Source organism: Dromaius novaehollandiae, chromosome 1 (assembly GCF_036370855.1).
Source record: "Dromaius novaehollandiae isolate bDroNov1 chromosome 1, bDroNov1.hap1, whole genome shotgun sequence".
Taxonomy (NCBI): Eukaryota; Metazoa; Chordata; class Aves; order Casuariiformes; family Dromaiidae; genus Dromaius; species Dromaius novaehollandiae.
Genome location: NC_088098.1, coordinates 75812524 through 75837136, shown reverse-complemented (window position 1 = coordinate 75837136; position 24613 = coordinate 75812524). Strand labels below are relative to the sequence as shown.

At 39.8% G+C, this 24613-nt stretch overlaps 1 long non-coding RNA gene across 1 annotated transcript in view; it reads right to left on the bottom strand.

Annotated features, from left to right (window-relative positions):
• The window catches only part of LOC135329219 (uncharacterized), a 32887-nt gene extending 13035 nt beyond the window's left edge, over positions 1 to 19852 (bottom strand). Inside the window, exons 1-3 of the long non-coding RNA XR_010390590.1 lie at positions 19441 to 19852; positions 19059 to 19115; positions 17736 to 17952 (exon numbers count right to left, since the gene is read on the bottom strand). This is a non-coding gene — a long non-coding RNA (uncharacterized LOC135329219). The remainder of the gene's footprint in view (positions 1 to 17735; positions 17953 to 19058; positions 19116 to 19440) is intronic.
• Between the last annotated feature and the right edge of the window lie 4761 nt (positions 19853 to 24613).

Sequence of the window (24613 nt, the reverse complement as noted above, 5' to 3'; positions counted from 1 at the left end):
AAAAAAATCACAGAACTGGATGTACCACAGTTCTTCCTTATTCCTAAGCCACCTGATTGGTACGCTAAGTTTTGTGATTTTCTTTGTTTCTTCTGAAATCATCATCCAGCAGAGAAGTTTGTAGCAGAAAGAGCAACAATTCATCTCTGATAGTGACCACGGTTTTTCATATTGAACCAGATCCTGAAAGATGTTCTCAACCTTCAGGCAGTTTTCAGATTCTTAACCCTTGGAGGAAGAATTAAGCATATCTATCCCTTCAAGAGAGGAGAGACTGACATATTCCAGCACAAAGAAACTTTGGATACAGTCTCCCCATTTTTAAAATGTTGAGACCCTGAATTTGGGACCATGTTAATTTGATCTCTTAATTCAGTTTCCACAATTCAAAAACCATTTGTACATTCTTTTCTTTCCCTCTGCTCTATTGGAAACTGTAACTCCAGGAAATGACCATCACCAGGTGGCTTCTTTTTCTTTTTTCTTTTTTTCCAATGAAATAGGCTTAACATCTCTAACATAATTCACAATTCACCTGTGACTACGATCGATTTTACAGCTGTGTCTGAAGCTCACCAGCTCCAGAGATTTGGGGAATACCAGGGCTGTCAAAACATTCACTGTGCTGTTTCTTTAAAATGTGTGGTTCCATGTAAAGTAGAAAAGAAAAAACAGACTTTCTTCTTACAGGTAAATATTGAATAAGCACAGTGGACATTATTTTTTGCAGAGCCATGCACTAATAATGCTTTTTCCCCACCATAAAACACTACCGAAGTTACAGGAATTCTTTTACCAAGTGAAAAACAAGTGTTAAAACACAATCAGATTACTTAGAGAAGTCTTGAGCCATCAAGGAAGTGGACTGCCATTTTCTTATGTATGTTCACTTGTGCCATGAAGGTTAACAACATCAATATAAGTTTTTATTTGAGTGTACACCTTTCAACTACTGGCAGTCTAAATGATCTACCACAGAGTTCCCTCTGAACTCTCCATCAGTCCTGAGGTTAGGCAGATCCTGTGATCAAGATTTCAAAAGCAGATAGTAGTACCGGTTTTACAAATAGATTTTGAAGTCGCCTGCTTTTCTGAGAAGAAAAGTGTGATTTTTGGAACCCATAGAAAGTATTCTGGTATTGAGGACAATAAAGTTTTGTTTTAAATTTACACAGAAATTTCAATCTGTCCCTTATTGTTCTGGGGCTTGATTCTCTATTAATCAACATGAACGCAAATCAGGAGAAGTTGCAGGGAAGAGGAATTGCTTTGAGAAGAGAGTGAGGTGCTTTAAATTTGACTGCTAGGTGGTCAATCCATTACTATGTTTATCTAATTGATAAATTGAACCTCTCTGACATTCACAATCAGCATACTTTGCGTTTTCCAGATATAAAATTTATACTATTCTTCAACCTTGCAAGAGTCTAAAATAATGCATCTAAGGTCCCCTGAAATGTTAGCTGAAGGTACAGGATTGAATCACAAAATCAAACCATATATTTCAAACATATCTGGAAAATAATTTTAAAATGTAGTGATAATGATGCATAAAAGGCTGTGCTCAGGGATAAACATAATGATAGCTTTTTCCTGTCACAGAAATCTTTGTGTGAGAATTTACTGCACTCTGAAAAAAATAGTGAAGGAAATAGTAAGCTTCAGAGAGAGTCTCTATGCTATTCATATGAGATATTCTGCATATCAGGTGGAACACATTTTAAAGACAAGCTGGATTCCCTCCAAATTTTACAAGGAAAGATTATAAAAATGAAGAGGGTCTTGAGTGAAAAGCTAGCAAAAACAGAAGTCTGAAGTGCTGGGATGGTGGCAATGCTTGGGACTGATGATGACACATCCTGAGGCCTGTATCCAGACGGCCTAAAGCTCTCCTCTTACTACTGGATGGTTTCTGGCAAAATACTGACCCCAGCTTACCTGTTTTCTTCAACAAGAGAAAGATAGCAAAGATGATTTGTCCTCTTTTCTATAAAAAGGAAATAAAACTTTTATTTCTTACTACGGAATAAAGACATGCCATGAAAATATTTTCCTGAAGGAGCTGGTTAAGTGAGGAGTTTCTCTCCTTTCGGTGGGATGTTTTTCTTCTTTAAGGAACACCATTAGTCAGTCAGATGTACTTTGCATGTGTCGTCAAATGACCGTGAGTCTGCTAACTAAATACCTGTTGTACAGCCTATCGCACGCCACTGGGCTATAAATGACATCATCATAAGATCATTTAATGAGTATTCACATGGAGCTGTGTGATGTTGGGAGCAAAATAGCATAGGTGGAGCTCTGCAGAGCTAGATACAATTGGAATGATGTCATCGCCTTGTGCTGTTTTAGTTAATTGATTTAATTAACATCTTATTTCAATAAATTAAGTTCTTGATTTTTCTTAGGCACTTCTGAGCAAATGATTTGCACAGCAAATCATTATAGTATTACGTTGTGTAAAAATATATATGATGAGCTGTGAAAAGATTATATATTTGGAATGAGAATGATTGCTGTTCTATTCGTGTTAGTCTGTATGAATATTTATTGCATTACTATGAGAAAAAATAAAATAAACTTTCTACATTTTATATATTTTATAAATATATTTTTATATTAGTCTATCTAATAAAGTGCTCAGGAGCAAGTTAGAAAAATCAAGGACTTACTTTATTAAAACTGTATATATACATATACATTGCACGTGTGTTCTCTGTGCAGGAGAACTAATAAAACCTGATTTCCCATGCATTTTGTGTCATGAGAACATCAGCTAGCCATATCTTCTCCCCCAGTTCCTCTAGCTCTTTCCATTGTTTTCAGTGCTATTCTTTCCTCTATACTGAACAGTACTTCTCCAGTATCTCTTATTTCGGGGGTAAGTAGCTGATTTGTTGCTATGCATGTGTTGATAGGCCAGCTGGCTGCTCCCTCTTACAGTGGATACCAGGGCCAAATCACTAGGCAATCACTAACCTGTTTTCCTTTCGACTATTCAGCTGCCAATATTTACACAATTTGTGGGGACTTGATTTCTTTGAATCTAATATCCTTCTGTCAGTGTTGGTTGAAATCGGACTGTGGGGTCTAAGTTGTCAGGTGTACGCAATCTCAGCGTCCACCTAACTGAGCCTAGGCTAAAGGCAAGAGAGGTGAGTATCCATCACATGATGAAAATGGTAACATACACATCTACTTTGGGTTGGTACAAATCATATGAAAAACTGCTATACATTACTCCAAAAGTGCAAGTATTGCATCCAGCAATTATTTTCACTGTCGCTACTAATGCGAAAGCTAAAACTTCTGCATTATTTTTGTTATGTCAGTAACTCAAATCAATGCACATTTCTTTGTCTGCTGGGAAATTGCACTTTTGCCCATAGCACACCACAAGCTCTTCCAAAAATTGGACTCCAGGGAGACTGCTAAAATGCTTTATAGTGTAGGTTAATCTGTTTCTCTAAGGTTTTCAAGCTGAGATAGGCACAAATTACACAGATACAGGGGCATTCATTGGAAATCAGACCCTGCAAATTTCTTACACCAACTTCTAACTAAACAGTTCTTAAATATGCTGATTTCTAAAGGTTGCCATTCACATGTTTATATGCATATATATATATGGAAAAGAGAGAGAAAAAATCTAGCCAATTTGCAATGATGTTCTTTTCAAACTGTATAGTACTGGTAATTATTAATGACACTAAAGATAATGATAAATATCTGACCTCCAGTGGCAGCTACCTCACCAATAACCGTAAAGCATGTTTTAAACTTTGGGAAGGAGCAAGAGATTTGGAAAAAAGAAGAGGAAAGGAGAAAGAAAGAGGCTATAGGGTAGACTGGAACTGCGATATGGAGCCAGAACTGTCAGTAATTACTTTGTTAGCTTTATTTAAATATCTTTCCTATCAAGATTACAGTTCAGAATCCAGCGAATTTTTGCTTATGAAACTTTCATTCTTGAATCTTCAGAATTTATTACTGTTTTTAAGAAAAGTGGGGGTGTTTTCCAGAAAGAGGCTTTGCAAAAGAAACGGAGCCATGTTCTAACAGGTTTTACATCTTCATAAGGAAAGTTTGGCATAAGTTTGTAGCTTTGGTTGTTTCCCCTTCACACCCATACACATAGTCAACAAGCACACTTGGATCCCGATTAGACTTTGTTTCTTCTCCTCAACTGACATATAACATTTCCCCAGTGAAGAGACATACTTCACTATCAGCACCGCTCTGTACAGCAAAGCTTTCGTTCCTATTGGGCTAAAAATACAGCAGGTATTCCATAAACCACCTTGCCAATCAAGCAGTTAATCCAAACACTAAATCCTCTCAATGAGAAACAACAGTGCTGTTTTTAACCCCTCTAGGATTAAATCTCAACGCATTAGTTTACACTGTTCCAATCCAAACTTTCTCCTAAACTGAAATTATTTGTTAGTTTATGTTACAACTGCTTTTCATTTCAGCTTCATGAAGCCTTTGGACCACTGATATGGTCTTTTTAAAGCGATGGTGACAAATCTGCAGAGTGACTGTAGCAATATCAGTATCAAAGATTCATTATTTTTAGTGTTTGGGTTAGAATAATTTATGCTTGTTTCCTGAAGCCAGAATGAAAACTAAATTGTGTAAGACCCAAATCATTTTGTATATTAAAAACAAGTCTGCACAGCTACATGAAGATTTGATTTCTGTAAAGACAGCCGTGATAGCAAATGTTAGCCCATTTAACCAATCAGATTAATTGTGACATAAGAGGAGTAAATTTATGTTTTTCTTATGGTTGACAAACACTGCTTTGAGAGGTGTGTAGTCCTGGTACTATACTATTTAATTTGAATGTTTCTCATAAAAAAGGTTGATTTATTACTGTTATAGTTAAACATCCTTTTATGTCTGAGCCATTTATACATTTTCTATTTAATAGAATAATTTCTTTAACATTTTTTGTTTAGAAGCCTTTGAGAATCAGATTTTCTTCTGTCCATTGAGACTAATTTAAAATCTCCTTCCTTATCTTCAAGGTGCTTTGGTCTGAGCTCAAGATATCCAATAGCTTGTCTGCACAAGATGTCAAAGTGAATTAACAAAGAAGATGTGAACTTGAAGTGAATATAATTAGAGCATATATAATTCCTTTATGGACACTCATTTAGGAGTCAGCTGGCTATAATTACGTTAACTTAATTCATGTTCAAAGTGAATTAAGCTGAAGTAAATGAATGGTTTATCTACATGGGAGAGACACTGTACAATAAGTGAGGTGTAAATTCACAATTCATCAGCTACTTTGCACTGACTTCCCTTGTGGAAAAACAGTGTGCCCTCAAGGTGCCTTTGTATGAAGTAGCTTACTCCATTTTTTTAAGAGGGAAAAAAAAAAAAAAAGAAAAAGCTCTATATGGAAGTGTAGGCTGATTGATAGCAGGTGCAGAACTGATTGCATTTCAATAGTGCTACACGTAGCAAGAAGGCCAGCATGTATCATCTGCTCAGTTGAAGTTCCCCTACCATTTTGTGACCCTAATAGCACTTTCTGTGCTATAGCATTCAGTTCAGTCCAGACAAAGCTGTTTGAGACAAAAGCATGGTTGCTGTTTTGGCGGTAGGGGAACAGGCGGCAGATTAGCACAAAGTACCTGGAGTACTGCAAATTCCTATCTTTGGTCACTATTCAGTAACTTCAGCACGTAGCAGTGTAGAGAATGAAAACATCCACTGGCACTTACACACTTTAAATTTACACCATTAGCCAGCATGGTTTAACTTCAGCGAGTATCTCCTTATAAATGTTCCCTAAATGATTTCCCACATTTCTTTGTTAGATTTAACGGCATTTTCTGTTAGCATCAACAAGCCAATGCAAAGAGGAATATGGAGAAGTACTCCTACTTTTGCTGTACTCCGTTTGAATTTAATCAGCACGGGCAGGCAGTCTTTGACATTATTATCCAGTTATGCAAACATCTCTGGCCCTGTTCATTCAGCCATTTCTGCTCATTTTTCCAGGCACAGAAAGTTTGCACTGTAGCAGGCCTTGTCAGATCTGGAGCTCTTCCAACACCTGATGAGCATATTAACAGTGCTCCTATTCATATATTATAGCCTGCCAGTTCTATCTAATTTTAGTTAAGTTGCTATTTATAGTTAGATTGCTGTGTTTTCGCTTATGAAAGCCTCGCAACTGCTAGACACCGAGTGAGTATATTTTTGTTCTGTTGCATTTGGCACACGGAAAGTTCACAGTTTGAGTTACCTAAGTCCAAAATACTCCATGGTCCTCCCAGAGTAACACAGTGATGCTCCATGTAATGATTTACACCAAAAATATTGTGACATAAGTTGGCTATTTGTTTCTCAGCCCACTAGGATGCTTACTGTTTAAATAGTATTGGCAACCCAAAAGCTGGATACTACAAAATCATAGTTTTGCTAATATTTACTATATGGTGAAAGGTTTTAAAGTCCAAAGGAATAGGGGGGAGGGAGAGGGAGAATCTGGGGTCAGATCTCTCTAGACTGTAAAAAGCTGTAATATTGGTCAATGGAGCTGAATTCTGTCTGCTTTCTTTTGCTCTATAAGAAATGACCTGATAACAATAGTGGTAATAATATCTACCTATCTGCCATGGTATTTCGTGAGAATTTATTCAATAACCTGAAATACTAAATTGCACCATGGAGAAGAGATTCTCTGCTGTAGACTTGGTGATCAAATTTACATGTCCTGTTTGGTACAATGTAGGCATTTCATTAATGTACCAAGAATTTATGCTCCACTACAAACAAATATCCTTATGAACATTCATACCTACATATGTCTATACATGGGAAGTTTAAGACACGTGACAGGAAATCAACATTACTGTTTATTTTACCTTGCAGCAAAACATGCATATGAAAAGTGAGCACTTTGTAACTATTTCCTTCAGAAATTCAATTTTTAAACTGTATACAGTCTAGGGCTGCAGAGTAGTGTTAATGACCCTCAGGCAAAAAACATATTGGCATCCTCCTGTAAAAAAAGACACTTTGTCACCATTTTTTTTTAGTAATTGATAATTTGTTCACAGTTTTGTTGATGTGACAGGATGGTAGCTGAAAATTTAACTTCAGCTTTGTAAGTTAAAATTCAAGTCCTTTTCATCTTGGAATTTCAAACTGGATTCTGACCTCAGGAGAGGGAAGTGTAGGTGACAGAACTTAATTATAGACTGGAGCATTTGGGATTCAAAACACCCAAAGTTGATGTGTTTTGTGTCTATTTTGGTCTCTGATGTTGGTAAAGTATGTCTCCCACAGCTGTAAATGGTACTTAGAGCTGCTGCTCACTGCCTTTCTGATGTCGTATTTTGCTTACACAGAATACATATTCTCATCGTAGCTCATTCTTGCTCCAGGAGCAGTGAAGATTTTGAAGCTGGAACAGGGACAACCATGAGAGTCACAGAAAGTCAGAAAATAATCTTAGTGCATAACATTATTAACGGCATCCTGAGTCCTTGCTAGCACGTGCAGCATAACAAGAAATGAGAACTGAAGCAGCACATATTGTGGTTCAGCTGAAATTCATACTCAGCCTGGCTGGACTTACTCTGAGGTCAAGCCGAGCTGGAACTGAACCAGCAAAGTAGTTCAAGAAAGAAATCATGGTGTAATTCTGTGGATAACATGATTCACAGGGCAAAGTCAGAATAATTTTTCCTCAATTAATTTGTGGCTGACTGCTCTGCACGGGAAAGTCCATATTCACCAATCCAGAGGTCACAGAGAACTGCCACTTCTCTAACTTTCAGAGGAAGAAAAGCGTTTTAGCTGCATATTTACGTTGTTAAGACTGTGCTTCTCTCTCCCTCCTCCAGCTGAACACAGATGCGCCAGAAAAATAACCAGTTTAGATGTTACTGTGGATACAGGCCACAGTGTTGCCTAATGAGGATTGCAGGTTGGGCTGCAACACTGAAAACTCTCAAAGGGCCTGAGGTTAACAAATATTTATATCTGTTTGTGCATGATTCATGGCAGATGAAGCATTTTCCTTGTGTCCTACTGGAAGGATATTGTTGAGAAACTTTTGCAACTGCAGGTGTGTTTTGGTTTCTTTTTATGGGCTGTATAAAGAGAGGGGACACAGCACGTAGTAAATAAGTAGGGGTTATGGACCCTGCCGGTTACAGCTGAGGGCAGGGAGTACAGAGGGTTTAGAGCTATAATTTCATTGCCGGACACCATCTGCGCCGGGTAAAGCACACTGATGGCCTGTATCCTCTCTAAGTCTCACTGAAGTCCTCAAAATCCTAAATGGGACCCAAGAGATAAGCACAGATAGAAATATTTTTTTGTAACAGCCTTATTTCCCAATGCTTTGATTCAGTCACTTCTGGAAACCTACCCCAAGCATAGCTTTTCACAAAAAAAAAAGACTTTGAGAGACCGATTCCTACGTCACAGGCTGCCAGGATCTCCCTCCTTACACTGCACGGAGGCATCTAGTTTGCTTGTCCTGTGTTGCTTTATGGTGTATATTTAGCAAATTAGTTCTTCTTGACTTCTTCTTTGCATCACTGTATTTTACTTGTCCTTGCAGCCTCCTAAGGAAAAAGCTGACACATTCTTGCTATTCATAAATTGCACTCTCTTGCATATTTTCTTGAGACCTACGGAGACTTTATGTTATTTTTCATCACTAGATTCAGGCCAGTGTGAATTCCCTTCATAAATGCCTCTGATCAAACCTGATACATCCTTGCCTCTTGCTCTGTATGGTGTGAAAGCGAGTAAACTTTTTTGTTCATCATGTACTGGGGAAGCTGCTCCTGCCGCCATCTAGTGGCTCGGGATTGGATTTTGAAAGCACATAAAGACAGTATCTTCATTTTTCTTCTTGGATTTTATCTGTCATCAGTACTCCTCCTCATCCCAGGCATTCAGGGCATCGATGAGCTTAATTACAGTGACTTTAAAGAACAATTTTTTAATAAATGGCAGAAAAGGTTGCTTTTTTAATACTTTTGCAGTAATCTAACTGCTGATAAATTTTCCTCCCTAGAGAAGTGTTTGATAGTGAGCTGGGCTTTAGAATTTCAGGGCAGGATTTTCCCTAGGTGCTCAGTTTAGATATTTTTTTCCCTGCTATTTTTCCCTTTTCTAATTATTTTAAGGTAAAGCAATATTTCCCTTCCTTCCTAGGCCTGCCCCAGTTCTCTGTGTTTTAGAAAAGTTGCTTTTTCCCAAACCAATAATAACAGAAACATTCTACAGACTCTCAGCTGATGCTTTATCTCTAGCAAACTTAGACTTTTACAGTAATAACCTGCTACCTTTATGTCACGTGTTTTTGCATCTATAAACAGTAGCATCTCTGGCCAAAAAGAAAGAAAAACAGAAATATTAGGATGCCCCACAGGGGAGCCACAAAGGCTTTTCCCCCACTCCAGATGCATGATTTGCACTGCTGGTTGCTGGTAGTTTCCCTTCTGGGCTCAGCTTTGCCCAGTGGCTGTGGTAGGGGCCACCCCCTATAAGCTTTGCGTACCAGGAGCAGCGTTTCTCTAACAACACTCTCGACCTGTGAACATCCCCGAGGCTGGCCACATTTGTAAGGGCTCTGTTTACTTTTTGGCGTTGGAGGCACCTCCTTGCCTGTCTGTGTACCCAGTGAAAGAGGCCTCTTCTTCAGACTCACCCAATTTCTAACTGGCGTTCTTGCCAATTGCACAGGTCCTCTGTAAGCTCTTTTTTGGGAAGCTCCCTGCTGCTGCTTTAATTCTTTTTAGAAAATACCCAGCTCTTATTTAAGATTATTTCAGCCTTTTTGATTTTTGAGGCACTGTCAGGGTTTTCTCCTTTTTAGCCCCAGCAACTAAGCAGCACTCCCTATCCTGCAAGTTGTTCCCATTGGGAAGAGTAACCGATTATACAATCTGCATGTAATTTCTTTTATATAAGTCTATTTATTTACAATAAATGTACTCAAAGTGCTGTTTTTCCAGATGCATCTCTCTGCTTGTATTTCTGCTTCTGGCTTTTATCTTGGCCATACCCAGCTCCACCAAAATGAAACCTGGCTCCCACTTCTGCTTTCAGAGTCAGGAGATTTCTTTTTGAGGCTCCAGCTCACGACCCACCTCAGTATTGCCAGGCTAATTTGCAACTGTCATGGCAGCAGCTATTTTAGCTTTCACTGAACAAAATGAATGAAAGCAGCTATCATGTCTACCAGTCTCAGTGAGGTTTGTGGCTTCCTATAGATCCTACAGACACAGACGCACTGCTAGTGGGAGCTACCCAGCCTCAAGCATAACAATTTATTACTGTCCTGAAAAATATGACGCATGCCCTTAGTACTAAACAAAAGACCACAGATAGTTAAAAGGTATGAGGATAATGTAACTGTAATGCTTCCAAAATCTTACTCCCCTGCAGAGCACTGCTAAGCTTTAGAAAAGCAAAGTGGCAAAGTTCAGCAGACGACATTCTGGACTTCTTACTTGGAAAATCAGGATTTTTTGTTCTCCCTATGCAGCATTTGTCCCTCCAGTCTGGACATCTAGTTCTCCTATTGAGCAAATTAAGTGTCATTCTGCAGCCTTTTCCTTGTCCATGTCAAAGCTTGCCTTTCCCATCTTGCCTGTTCTCTTTTCTCTCCACGAAAGTTCATTGTCTTTTCTGTCTAGGGGAACATCAGTTTTGTAACATTTTTCCCAAGCAAACTCATTATGCATTTTTTCCATGAGCATCTAACCAAAGCTTTTAAGATTTCATGCTGTGTAATTCATTTGTGAATAAACTCTTCCCTTGAAAAGTTAAAATTAAACCAAGAAGCTTACTGCTTACATCAAAGCCAATATAAATAGGCCTCCACCAGGGACTGAAGTAAGCAGCTCTGCAACTCAGATCTTGAGGGGAAAGGAGCATAAAGCTGAAACAGAAATATTTAGAACTGCCGAAAGGGAAAGTAACTCTTCTTTCAAAGAGCAGCTTTATATTAAGTCAGTAACACTTGCTGCAGAAGAGCTGAGAAACTTTGTATAAAGGCACGATTGTAAACGGAAAATATGTTAAACAAGTATGAAATGAGGAAATAAGATGTTAAGACAGATTCGTATTTTGTGTATGTAATACATGATAACTAAAGTTACAGTGCTTCTCTTTATAATTTCTACTACTGCTTTCTAATTCCTACTTTTTTTTACGGACTTTCTTAAATAAAATCTAGTATTTTGTGTCTCGGTTTCTGTCTTTAACTATGGAACTTCATGTGCATCTCTCAATCTCAGATAAGGCTCACAGATGAAACTATAACACAGATTCCCAAAGTTTGAAAGCTGAAATCCTTGCTTTATATTTGTAAAACATCTGAATGTACAGTTTATTTCAATTTGATGTGCTATATTAAGCCAGTATTCCATTTTTCATTCCTACCCTCTTTAATACACCCCTCAACAATTTTGACATTGTTGAAAAATTCTCCTTTTCAGCAGCTTCCATAATTCTCTCCAAGTTCTCTGTCTTTGCCAGTTCTCTCATATTTACTTCAATCTTCAGTGGACATTTACACCTGTAAGTTAGTAGCACTGCTTCTAACATTTCTTCTCCCTCGACTCATATTTCCATGACTCTCTCTTACACATTAGGGACCGTAAAAGTTTCAACAGCTGTTGATTATTAAGTTGCAGGAGATCCTTCTGGTTCCCACTTGCTTGTAGAATCTCACACACTTGAGAGTTCAAATATTGTTTTAGACAAACTTTTAGTTTCCACACCTATTCTAACATAGTTATTTTAGACTTCTGTAGTACAACACTAGAGCCAGAAGTAAAGTACAGACTGCTAACGTATACTGTGGACAATGCTGTGTTGACCAGGAGGAATTCACATTCTGAAAAAACTCAGATTGGACTGACCAGGCTCAGCTTCAGAGTCTCTCCAGCATTAGGTTTCCACCTGCTGACCAAGCCCAAGTCTTCTGCTGCAGGTTCCTCTTGCCATCCTCCTTGCTCCCCAAATTACTTTTCCATCTTCATCATGTTGCACATATGCAATCTCAGGTGCATCTTTGCCTCCCATTGAGTCATTCCTCATGTCCTTCCTCCTGCTTTTATTTTTCTTTTTCAGCATTCCCCAAAATTTCTCCCTTTAGGGGAAAACAGACAAGTGTCAACCTATTGGCTTTCCACCTTAACTTGGCTTGCATTACTTTTTCCCACGTGAGTGTTTTAACATCAGCTGCATATATTCAGTTTATTAATTACAAAAACAAATCCATTAGTGCATATCCGGACTTCATTCTCTCTTTCAGGAACTTCTTGTATGTAATTAGATAAGGCAAACTTAAAAATAAATAAATGTGCAACTTGCATATGTTGACTCTATTGTTCAATTAGAAAAGGAACATAAGAAAAGACAGGTAGAATTTTCTCCCTAAAATTTCCATTTATTTTTGTATTTTATAGCATATTCCTGTGATCTAAATATTTTGATACTTTATTATATGGTTTGAGCTCATTTTTCTCTGCTTTACACTCCATGTTACCCTATTCATAGCAGAAGAGCTGGTAAGATGAAAAAGGCAAAATTTGCTTTGAGGTTTCTGATTTGATGAAATAACTACCAGTCAGCTTTTTTTCCAGGCTTCGTCTTTGCATTAGTATCTTGCAATAGGAGTAAGTTAATCTACAGTTTTGAGCTTATGCTTGGTAAAGGAAGAACCTCATTTGGTATTTCCAATCTGAGTTTTTGATGTTCCAAGAACTGCAAGATGAAATCTTTTATTCTCTTAGTCTGTAAATTTGGCATTTTAGTCTTTCATTTGAAAACAAACTTGAGGCACAGCTAAAGATAAATCTTTTAACTGTAGATTATATCTTTTCTTGCTTTGATTTGTATAACTCTACTGCAGTAAACAGAGCTTCAGTTAATGAACGGAAATTCTAGTCCTTAAAAAAAAAAGTCTCCCCTTAATGCAAAATGCAATTGACTCTTTCAATCTAACAATAGCTGACTGGGTTTCCCCTAATTCTGTAAGCTTTTACTTACATGAATGCAAGATTTATTTTTATTGATCTAGCTCAGTGCACAGTGGCAACAGCCACATTACTTTGTCTCCTCAAGGGCACAAGAAAAATTTGGGTTAGGAAGATCCCATGGTTAACTTTAGTTTAACAGCACATCAATAGATTGCATAACACCAAAATGCCATCTGGATGTAAATCAGCAAATACCACCATATATAAAATAGGAGAGGAAGAGATTAACTTTTGCTCAGAAATACCAAGCATTGTGAGTTGGTCCCCAGTATACATAAACAATGATTTTATGATAGCAGTTACAACTGTGTATTTCAGATTGTGTCAGAAGCTTCTGTTCACCATTGGGATATTGCTTAATATTTTATGCCAGAATTCATTAGTCATATGTACACTTTTTTTTTTTAAGATAGTTTTATTTTCTGAGGAGAAAGCACTAAGAAAGCAAAGCCAGCTAAATTTCATATTATTCATAAGTCCAATAACAGCTGTCATCCTCCTCCCTTTCCACACGGAGAAAAATCAACATTGAAAAATTGGTTTGAGGTCATACAAATCATCAGTAACAGAGCTGCCTTTAGCCCCAAGGAGGTCTCAATAGCATATTCAGATAACGAAGATGTGCTACAGTCCTATAATTGTGTTTGCAAGGACAGCTTTAAGGAAATTGCCTATGATTGCCCTTGTTACCGGTGCCAGCAGCAATGTCAGCACTGCTATAAGTCTGCTTTGGAAATTTTTTTTTCCCCCTCAAGTCATCTCAAGCATAAATACTAATACTAGTGGTTAACTAAACTTGAATTGCCAAAATAAATGACCTTTCTGCATAACACTGCCTGTCAGTCTCCTTTCACCCAAAAGGTTTAACTTGGCCATTTTCTGCCAAATTTGACAGATGGGAGATTCAGAGTTCTTTCAAGTTCAGTAAAAGATCAAAACTATGGATTTAGATCAAAGACCCAAAGTAGTGCTCCCACCAAAGGAATAGCTTTAGTATAAACTCAAGAGTATTTTGTCTGGCCTGCCAGTTCAATTAGCACGTATGTGCTAGTATGCCAGCCAGCCTACATCCTTGGGACCTGTTTGGCCACACCTAGAATAGGGCATCCAGTTCTGGCCCTTCCCATTCAAGAAATACATTAAAAACTGGGGATGGCCCAGGGGAGGGCCACCAAGATGATCAGAGGGCTGGAGAACTAGACACATGGAGAAAGGCTATGGAACTGAATTCTTTCAGCCTAGAGAAGAGAAGGCTTAGGAGGATCTACTCAGTTTTCCAATACCTAAAGGTAGTTACAGAGCAGATGGAGGGACTCTCCTCAGGAATGCACAGTGACTGGATAAGAGGCAACAGGCAGAAGTCATTTCAGGGAAAATTCCTTCTGGAAAAAAAGTTCTTCAGCCTGAGATCAGTTGAACATTGGGACAGGCTTCCTAGAGAAGCAGCAGAACCTCTCTCACTGGAAATATTCAAGACTTGGCTTGACACTGCCCTGGATAACCTAATCCAAGGCCCTGCTTTCAATGGGAGGTTGGACCAGATGTTCTCCAGAGGTGTCTTCCAACCCCAACTTTTCTGTGACTCTCACCAAAGTGCCCACAGGACACGCTGTGCCATGTCCAGCAGGTGGTTACCATGCATGGGAGGGAAAGAGGGGCAATTTCAGGCTGAGCTGTGTAGTGCTGGGATAGGTCCAGGACACAAATCAACAAGAAACTGTGTCTCGTTAATGTTTATGGAACAATTTGTCAAACATTGCTAACACGAGTAGAGCTTGTCTGGTGCTAAAGCATCAGTGAGACATTTCCCCAAAATTGCCAGCATAGCAATAGCCAAAACATAATCTTTTGCACTAGTGCTGTAACGCTCATTAACTGCCAAATGTAATTCCTTCTAAAAGTTCAAAGATGTTTGGCTATTTAGAGCACAGGAAAATTTCACTCATTTTCTTAAATTAGCCAAATTACTCAGCAGCTGATACACTAGGCATGTACACCAATGGGAGATCAATGCATCTAGTTAACAGAAAGGCTTCAAGTAGTGTGCACAGAGACTTGCTGGAGAGTATTAGTAGAGAGGTTCTTAAGTGAAATTGAAGTCTAAATCATCCAGTGTCTCCAGGAAGAGGCCTATATACATTTCAGTTGCGAGAGTGAGAGATTGCATCAGCAAATGTATATATATCAGTTTGCTTTTAATTAAACTTTGTGCTTGGCTCTGGAGTCTGCAGCATTTATTGCAGCTAGGGAATTGTGGTTTACTACAGCCCCTGGTTGAGATTAAGTATGCTATCGAGCCAGAAGAGTGTTTACAGGCCTTCATTATTGATTCATGGGTATTTTCTGCTTGCAACTCTGAAGTAGAAAACTAAAGCCATATTTAGAAGGTTTTTTCCACATATACAAGCTGGATATAGATTTAGCATCCAAACAGAGATGAGCATTTTCAGGGTATAAACCTCATCAGTAAGTTCTTCAGTTTTCTGATAAAGTTCTAAAAGAACAAGAAGCAGCTTAGTCTATATTTGAATTTCCATTTCTGTAGGGGGAAAAAAGCTGCAGTCATCTGAAACCGTTAAGTGCAAAGCAACTTTTTCAGTTACTGTTTGTCAACCAGTATCTGACTTTTGTTGCTGTGTATCTTAGCCACACTAAGTAAAAACCTCAGTTTTATTGCCTTTATCCTTACAGTAAGTGTTGGTATATGCACATACAGTATTATCTCTATTCTTCAGATAAAGATATTGTGTGCCCCTCTCCGGGGAGAGGTAGTATTCTGACCTTTCTTCATTTAAAAAAGGCATAACATACAGACCACCAAAAAGGTACTACTGTAATAAAGTTTGAGCCTTTTTACTTTCATTCTGTTATAAAACCTGAATTACATATCCCAGTAGAGAGGCTGCAAGTGACTGCATAAATGTGCATAAATGCCCTAATGCAAGGACAAGAGGTTCCTGACAGAATAGAATCAAAGGAACATTTCATAACTCTTGCAAAACTACTTTATGTTGTAAAGATACTGAAATGTAATGCAAAAACGCAACTATCTTTTACCCCTAACAAAGTCAGCTATCAACTTGGGACTGCACTCCATTTGAAATCCACTTCCTGACCAAAGTGGGTGGCACACAAAAATAGAGCAGCTTTGAGATTTATCTTTTCCACGTCCATCTCCACAATCTCATTTTCCCTTCTGTTCAAGCCAAGTCACTACTGGAAAATAAACATACCAAAGGGAAAACCACCTAAATGAAAGCAAATTTAGTACTATAGCAGCTCCTTGAAGAAACTCTTTCAAGTTAGTGTTCCTACCACAAGAAAAGCCTTTCACAACTATTAAACTTAAGTGAAAAAGTCACTTCATAAAATTAGACTCTGGTCTTCCAAGAATCCATCCTCAGCTGAGACAGGAGCACTCCGTCTGCCGTGATTATCCTTATAAACCTTTCATGGTTACTGTTCTTAGACTTGTTACTATAGAACTGCCAAGTGCACTATGATACATTCAGCAGAAAAGATCTCCATAATTTAACTAACATTTTGTGAAGAACTGTCTCTTTTGATCATTTTGAACCTGCCATTTCCTACTTCTCCTACAGCACAAGACAGAAAGCAGTTGGTTACTGTTCACCTTCTCCACATTATCAATAAAAGACTATGCTGAGGACAACTCCACTCAAGAAATACCTAGGATCTTCTGATGAGGCAAATCATTATAACACCATTGGAAAAACAGAGGTAGCATATTTGCATTTTATGAGGACCTGCCATATGTCACCTATTAATGATGTAGTATATTCAAAATACACAAGGACCAATCTAGATATTACACTTGAACATGCATGGTAGTGTTAACACTTCTAAAAAGATCTTTGATGTCACCAAAACCAGTACATACTGTGGGGAAATAAGCACAAGAAATTCAACAATCAGTTGGAAAAGAGAGCGCCAGGGAACATAAGTTGAAGCCAGATGTTGACGAGTGTTGGACACACCTCTAAGTTCTGGTCAGCCTCATGAGAAAGGAGACCCACAGCTGCTATCTCCTTGGACAAAGCCGCAGGCTTTTGAGGAACTACACAGATGGAAGCAATGGCAGCAGTCGCATGTAACTGAGCAGGGCAACAAAGTTTGCGCAAATTATTTCTGATTATCTGGTGTATTTGTCTTTAAAGATATTCCATGTGGAATATCCATTTCATAAGCTTGAGTGACCTCTGAACTCAAGTAACCAAGTCTTTCTACATGAGAGCCAAGGAAGGCAGTTTGGTGTCAACCACACTGTGCTGATATCTATCTAGCATCCCATGAAAGTTCAGATTTCAAAAGATAATGTGCTTCAGATGTGGACTAGTGGCTAGTGAAATTATCAAAAAGTACCCAAGGCCTGGCCTGTTTTAACTTTCCTCATTTTGGAAAGGGCTTACAGCATGGCAGGCATTAAGTGATTACATGCATCTGAAAATCTGGGCCTATAAGGCTAAGATGCTCAGGACACTCAGCATAATAGGTGCCAATTTGGGGTGATGGACCTGCCTTTCAGAAATTGAACCCTGGCTATAGCCCTAGGCTGTAACCAGAAGGTAAATGAATTTCTTTGCTGAGAGATAGAAACAGTAAGTCTTTGAGTGAGGGAGCACATCAGACTTTCTTCTGAATGAAGAGCATGACACTGGAGAGGGTTATGGCACTCACCTATGAGGGAAAACGCTCTTGTTCCTGCTGTCTATCTCAAGGGCCTCTGTAGTAGCTGTTGGCTCCAGAGTCATCTGTTGGCTGCAGTTACAGCTTTCTTCCCTCTTGACAGCTGTTTGTCTTTGCATCTTGACATGCAGTGTTTAATGCAGGCTGTTACCCTCCCACAGGCAGCTCCATGCAGCTCTGCCCTTGTGCTCACGTTGTCCTGTGCATGCTGCAAGGTTAGATTCTCACATTATGTGTCTATAGAGTAAGGACAGAGCCTGTATTTTTTCTATGCTCTACAGTTTCAGAATAATTTATGAATACATGTAAACAGTACTATAAAATAGAATTACTTACAGCATTACTTTCCTTGTCACACAATCGTATTGATGAAAATCAGACATAGCCTTTGCTCCACTTCACTTTATGGAAGGCTATCACAAATTACCCTCCTTCCGCACAAAAAGTGAAGGAGCTCTGCAGGATGTTGCTAACACAGCAGAGTAAGTCAGTGCCACAGTAAGAGATGGTACCAGCTGGAAAGCCTGTCTGGCCAAATGTGGGCTTCCTACATACTCTGATGCTATGCATGTTTCTGGCACTCTGCATAGGATTCGTGTAATTCACCAACTGTATTTTGGGATTTCCTATGTGTGCTAAATCATAATAAAAGATATCCGCCGACGGCAAAGCGTCTCACTCCATAGCCTCCTGATTCCTCCCCAGCCCATGGGTTAAGGCTGGCTGGGACAGCTGAAACCTGCTTGAGATTGAAAAGGTGTGAGCAGTAAATAAAAGGAAATCCTGGATCACCATATAGTGTTCAGCTCCCACTTTGACCTCCTTTGGTTCTCTCTGTATTTTTCTAAGATCATATTTCTTCATGTACTGCCTGGCTTAAAAGCCGCCATAAATCTATAGAGCTCAGTAAGAATAACAGAGAAGGCACCATGTAATACAAGGGGCTATAATTCCATCGGAGGCACTCAGGAGGGATCGTAAATCAGCAAGGCAACTCTCTTGCCAAGAGGAGCGGGCTCTGCGGCTGCAGCGGGAGTAGTCTGGCTCGCAGAAAGCGCTCTCCACCCGCCTACCCACAGCACAGCTGTGCCGAGGTGCTGAGCTCCTCCAGGCCCACCTGCTTCAGTCCCTCCTTACTGCTGCCGGATAAAAAACACCAGGAAAATCAAAGTTGAACTGGGTTTAGGGAAGGGAAAGAGCAAGCTAAGAGTGTTACGGCAGAGACAAGGCAAATGCTCTGTGAACAGGCTAATGACATATATGTGAGAGGGAAGCCACAAACAGCCAGATGCCTACAAGTGCAGTAGGGATTACCTGCGCAGTTTCAGTAATGCAGAATGGCAGCTTGGCTTGCAAATACACCTGCATGCTCTGTGAGGGGGAAGAAAAAAGAGGGCAAACACCATAAAACTCAAAGGTCCTAGAAGGGAATAAGGAGTATTACTAACAACATGTAGCTTTAAAATATTTAGCTAGACAGCAGCATAGTTAAGAAGCTCAAGCTGTGGGCTCAGCACAGGGTCTGGCAATACCTCTAGAAAGGCCAGGCAACATCAGGAGGGCTCGAGCTTAGGCCCAAGCTCCAAGCCAGAAGCTCGAAAACTTTTGCTACAATATACAGAGTTTCACAGAGAAAGGACTTTCTATTATTTTAGTCTAGCTCATCACAAAGGTTTAGATCAAGAATAACGCATACCCGGTGCTGTGTTGCACAGGGCCGTGCAGCCAGCCCTACTTATCCTGCCAGCAGGTGTCTCCACATGCTCACGCAGCCGCGGCCTCCTCGCCGTAGGGGCTTTCCCTCACCCCCGGGGACGCGCTGGGAGGCTTCACTTCAGCCGTGCTTTAGTCCAGCAAAATAGCGAGGATGTAAGCTACAGCAAGGCAAAACAAAGGAGGGTTTTTTTTTTTAACTAAAGACTCTTAAAAAGCATCTGCTTTACTGAATCTACAGGACTCAGTGGAATTTTCTGCTTATGGGTACACCCTGTTTCTCAGTGTATTCAGTAATAGGGCTTGTAGCAATTCCTAAGGATCGATTGCCGTAAGAATTGTTAATATTGACTTGTCAGCTTCACATTTCTTCTTCCCTCCCCCCCCAAAAAAACAACAAAGAAACAAACAAACAAGCAAAAAAAAAACAACAAAGAAACCCCAAAACCCCCCCCACCCTACTCCATTACAAGTGTTCTCCTCCCTTCCTCACCTCAATAACCAGTCAACACCCTTCTGGCTTTATCCTTTCCCCCAAGAGTGCTGTCCCCCAGCTGATTTGTAGTCACCTAAGTCATTAGGATATCTAAATACAGGAGGAGACCTTATGAGGTGAGTTAAGGTAGAAATTAAAAGTATCTAACAAGTAACACATTCTCTTTGTTTTTGATGATTAAACAAACAGGGGTCTGCAGTTAACCAAGGAGGAAAAAGGGAGTTTCCAGGATTCTTCAGGCTTGGACCATAGTAGAGATAAAATGCTTTGCATATTTCTGGGGAGAGGCATACTCCTTATCATTACTAACCTTTGGTGGAAGTGATGTGCTGAATGAGACATGCTGCACCGTAACACAAGAGCTGTGTTTAAGGTGTATCAGCAGGTGGAAGCAAATGCCAGATGCTGCTCGCTCCATGTGCTTGGCACTGCTTACCTCAACTTGGCACCATCTGTAAAAGCCAAGTCACCATGCGTTTTGGCTAGCGTATGGTCTAACCACATCTTCTCTTCTCACCGTGGATGTTCAGTGCAGCTCAAGTAGCTGTATACATGGATATGCTCTCATGAATTGAGGATATTTTCCTATTGTAGCTATTTTAGTTTGATGTTAGCAACACCTGTTTCTTATTTTGTTTCACTTCTACAAACCAACATAGATGCAGCTCCTCCATCAGAAGTTTGGAAGTAGCTTGAGCTCCAGATGTACTACCATATACTGGGCAATATAATCTGGTTTTCTCTGCTCTAGTATGAAAAATCTTTCAAATGTGGGAAATTTCTGAGAGAGATCCACTGCTATAATTCTATTTTTCCTCAAATTTTAATAAAAAAGGGGAATGATCACTTCCTCATTTTTCCTTTTCTGTCACCCAATATAACCGAATGAATGTTTAGGTGCAAGGAATTTTTAAGCTTGCTATGGTTTAATATTTTAAAGCTTCTTAAGCTTTGGAAAAGTTAGTGAATTGCAAAGAGGAGTTAAATGGAAACTAAACTTTTCCATTCCAACTTTCAAAGTGTCTCCGGGTTATGATAAGATGGCAAAATAGAAGTTAAATAATTAAATCCTGGATTTCACATTACTTGTTGCAAATATTTAAAAAGGGAGAGAAAAAGAAAACAATTCATTTTGGAAACTAAAAATGTTGAAACTTTAGAGGAGAAAAGTCTTCATATTTTAACCATGTGCATCACATGCCTGACCTCGGAAGAGGTCACTGTGATGTGACAACAAGCCAAGCCTAAATAAAAATAGACCCTATGCAACTGTCATTCCCCAACTGATTTTCAAACAGGCGCTGGTGTAATACCATTTGTCAAGCTCACAGGGTAGCTTTTTAACAGATGTAAGAGACACGGTGCCGAATTCGGGTTACATCCGAAGAAAAGAGCATGTGTGCGTGCACCTGGGAACAACCTCCTCAGGAAGGATTGTAAAGACTGAGATTAGGTTGAGACCTCCCAGACCCTGGAGTGCAACAAACTGTTTTACTCTTAACAGTTCCATAAAAAGTGAGATGTCTGCACCACCAAAAGTGAGATGTTTGAAAAATTTGTCTTGCTGTGTAAAAAAGGAAGATAAAGCTGCCATTTTTTGCAAAAGGTAAATGTTCAGTCAGTTACCTTTTGTGAGATCAAGAGTTATTTTCTTTTCAGTTTAAATGTTTACACTGAGAAACACATAAGAAAGACATTTTTATTTGTGTTAGTTCTACGTGCATCGAGTGTTTCTCTTCCAAGCGTTAATTAAAAGCATATACTAATATGTAAACTGCTGCACACTTTCAGTTGATTGAGAGACCTTTTTAACACACTAATGCCTTTGTTTGCATTATAAAATCTCACTTGGGCTCCTTGAAGATGGAAATATTATTGTTTACATTTGAATATGCAAGTTGGTCAGAGAAAATCTCTGCTAAGAGCCTCAGGCCCTGGCTGAAAGACAAAAATAAGCCACATCAGGGAACTTAGTTACAACTTGGTTGTCTCTTAACCTGGTTACTCATATGGTTTTGATTTGTATTGGAGACTAGGCATGAACTGTATTCCGTAACAAGACAAAAGCTTTTATACGATCAAATGCTTAGCATGACTGGTAATCATTACTGTTAATTGTAAAACAATTAAAACTGCCAAAGTGACTTAGGAACACAGATCTTATTTGAAAATCAGTGAGCATTTTGGCCTGGGTTTTTGAATGATTTTGTCTTGCTCTTTTAACAGTGCCAGCACTGATTTTTTAATGAGATCTAGGGATCCAAGTCATTTCAAATGCTCAGTCCCAGACCCTCATGGACTTTGGGTGTTCAGGTCTTCAAAGGCTATCTTCCACAGTTTTTCTAATGGAAGTTAATAGATAGATACCTGCATGGATTGTTTTGAGCCATACTGATCACAGCTATGCCTAAATAGCTTTAAAATGTTTGGTTACTACCCCTGCCACTCAGGCTGTGTGTGCTGCTGTTAAGAGCGGGCTAAATCGTACCCTTTTCCACCCACTCCACTTCATGCATTGGCATTGCAGCACTGATAATACCTGCAGCTCCACAGCCTGCAGTTCCCTAGTTCTGTAATGCACACTGTGCGGGAGTTTCCCAATGGGAGCACACAGATTTGTTTGCTTGACAACTCCGGGAACCTGTGGCAAGGCACAAGGAGGAAAAGCCGGGTAAGCATGACTCCACTGTGTCCATGAGCCCGCGCTAACAGATGTGGGCCATGCTAAAGCCTGAACCTGGGCACAACTTTGGGTTCAGGCACTACAGAAGACAGGTAAGTTTGGGATTCATTAGGGGCTAAAGGCTGTGCTTGAAGGCCATGCAGCATGTCCTGGGTGGTCCTAGGACAAATCTCTTTCCAAGCATGCCCACCTTGATCTCAGGGCAGCTGCACCAAAGGCCTGGCTGGGCTGTGAACTTTAAGAGGAGCGTTATGAGCAGACATGCTTCTTCCACTGGTTCTTGTGCATAGTTAAATGGCCATTTCCAGGCCTGGATTGTCCTGTTTCACCTGTGTAAGTGCACTGGGGGCAACAGGATTTCCTGGGTGCAACTTGCCTTCTCAGAGCTAACTCCTTTGTGAAGTCACTGAATCTCAAGAAGAAATTGTTTTTTCTCTTAGAAAGCTTTGTAAAGCTAGTGCTGTTGTTTTTGCTTCAAAAATTGGAAAATGTAATCAGAAAGTGAGGCACAATTTGGCATATCCTATTATAGACTGCCCCCTGTGCACTTCTAGGTGGGCTTCACCTCTCTCACTTCCATTAAGCGCTCAGTGTATTCATTCAGACCAATGCACAGAGCTACAGGGCAAAAATACAGCGAAGCAAACATCTCATGCAGTGAGAGATCTGAAGCTACAAACACTTCTTAGTATATGTAGCTCGTGCCATGCTTGACTTCTCGCTGCATGTGCAGGGCGCTGTTATATATATGACTGTCACTGCCACTTCCCCAACTCTGCCATGCAAAGGCGCCAGGCAGGTTCACAGTTGGACTTCTTCTTCCAATCTGCCTGCCTGGTGGGAGAGGTGAACTCAGTGTAAGAAGTGGCATTTTCCTGCTCAGATGATCAGTTGTTGCTATGAAAAGTCGTGTTATTTTTTTTGTCTGCCTAAATATGCGTAGCTTAACCGTGGAGTTCTGGTCAAACTCCAGCTTGCATAACCACACCCGGTTTTACTAGCCCTTTTTGCAGTTTTACTCCAGTTCTGTACCCTCCCCCCTTTCCCACTTTTAATTTGCTGTTGTGTTTCATCACAGAAAATTTTTTTTTTTAGTAACCTTGATAACCATTATTCCCATAAATAGTACGCATTCAGACTCTGAGAACAGCATGGTGGTAGTTACAAAAAACTCCAAACCCAAACAGTTTTCAGCTGTCACCACTCTAAGGTAACTTCTGTGCACTATCAAATTCATGGCAATTAGCAGGATGTTCAGACCCTGAATTCTGTGAATGGTACTTAGTATTTTATCACCGATGACTTCTGCTAAAATTCTGTTTTGTATCAGTGTCCCATTATATGAACAACCTGGGCCCAGGCACCACGTAGGGAATTTATTCAAGCCCAAGGGAAGGTAACATTTTCTTCTCTGGATGAGCACCAGCTCTCCTGCTCTGCAAGCGCAACTGTGCCTCTTTCATTTTGCAACATGCAGCGTGTCATGTTCAATCTGCATCAATGCTGGCTGGCATACCGGCGACGGTCTTGCTGAATTTTTGGATGCTCTCCCAGCATAAATCCCCTTTTGTAATTTGCCCTTTCAGTGGAGCTCCCAGGAACTATTTCTGTGCTGAAGCATTTTGCCCTTTCCAGAGTGGCCACACAGGAACAGCCCCCTCGGCTGGCACAGCCGTGGCAGCCTCGCACAGTAGCAAGGCAGGATTTTTACAAGTGGGGTTAGTAGCACAGCTAGGGTTATCCAGCTTGCCTAAGAAAGTTCTCATCTGCTGTAGTGTTTTGCCAAGCTTTAACTGTTTGAATAGAAATTTCCCATGCTGGAGATCCAGTTCTGGAGAGTATGGAGGCTTGCTCATGTTAAAAGAAAAATAAAAATGTAACAACTTTGAATGGGATCACTGAAAAGGGGTAAAATGCTTCGTGCGTTGCAGCAGACATCTAGAATTTATCAGTGGTGGCCGTAATGTCAGAGACCTG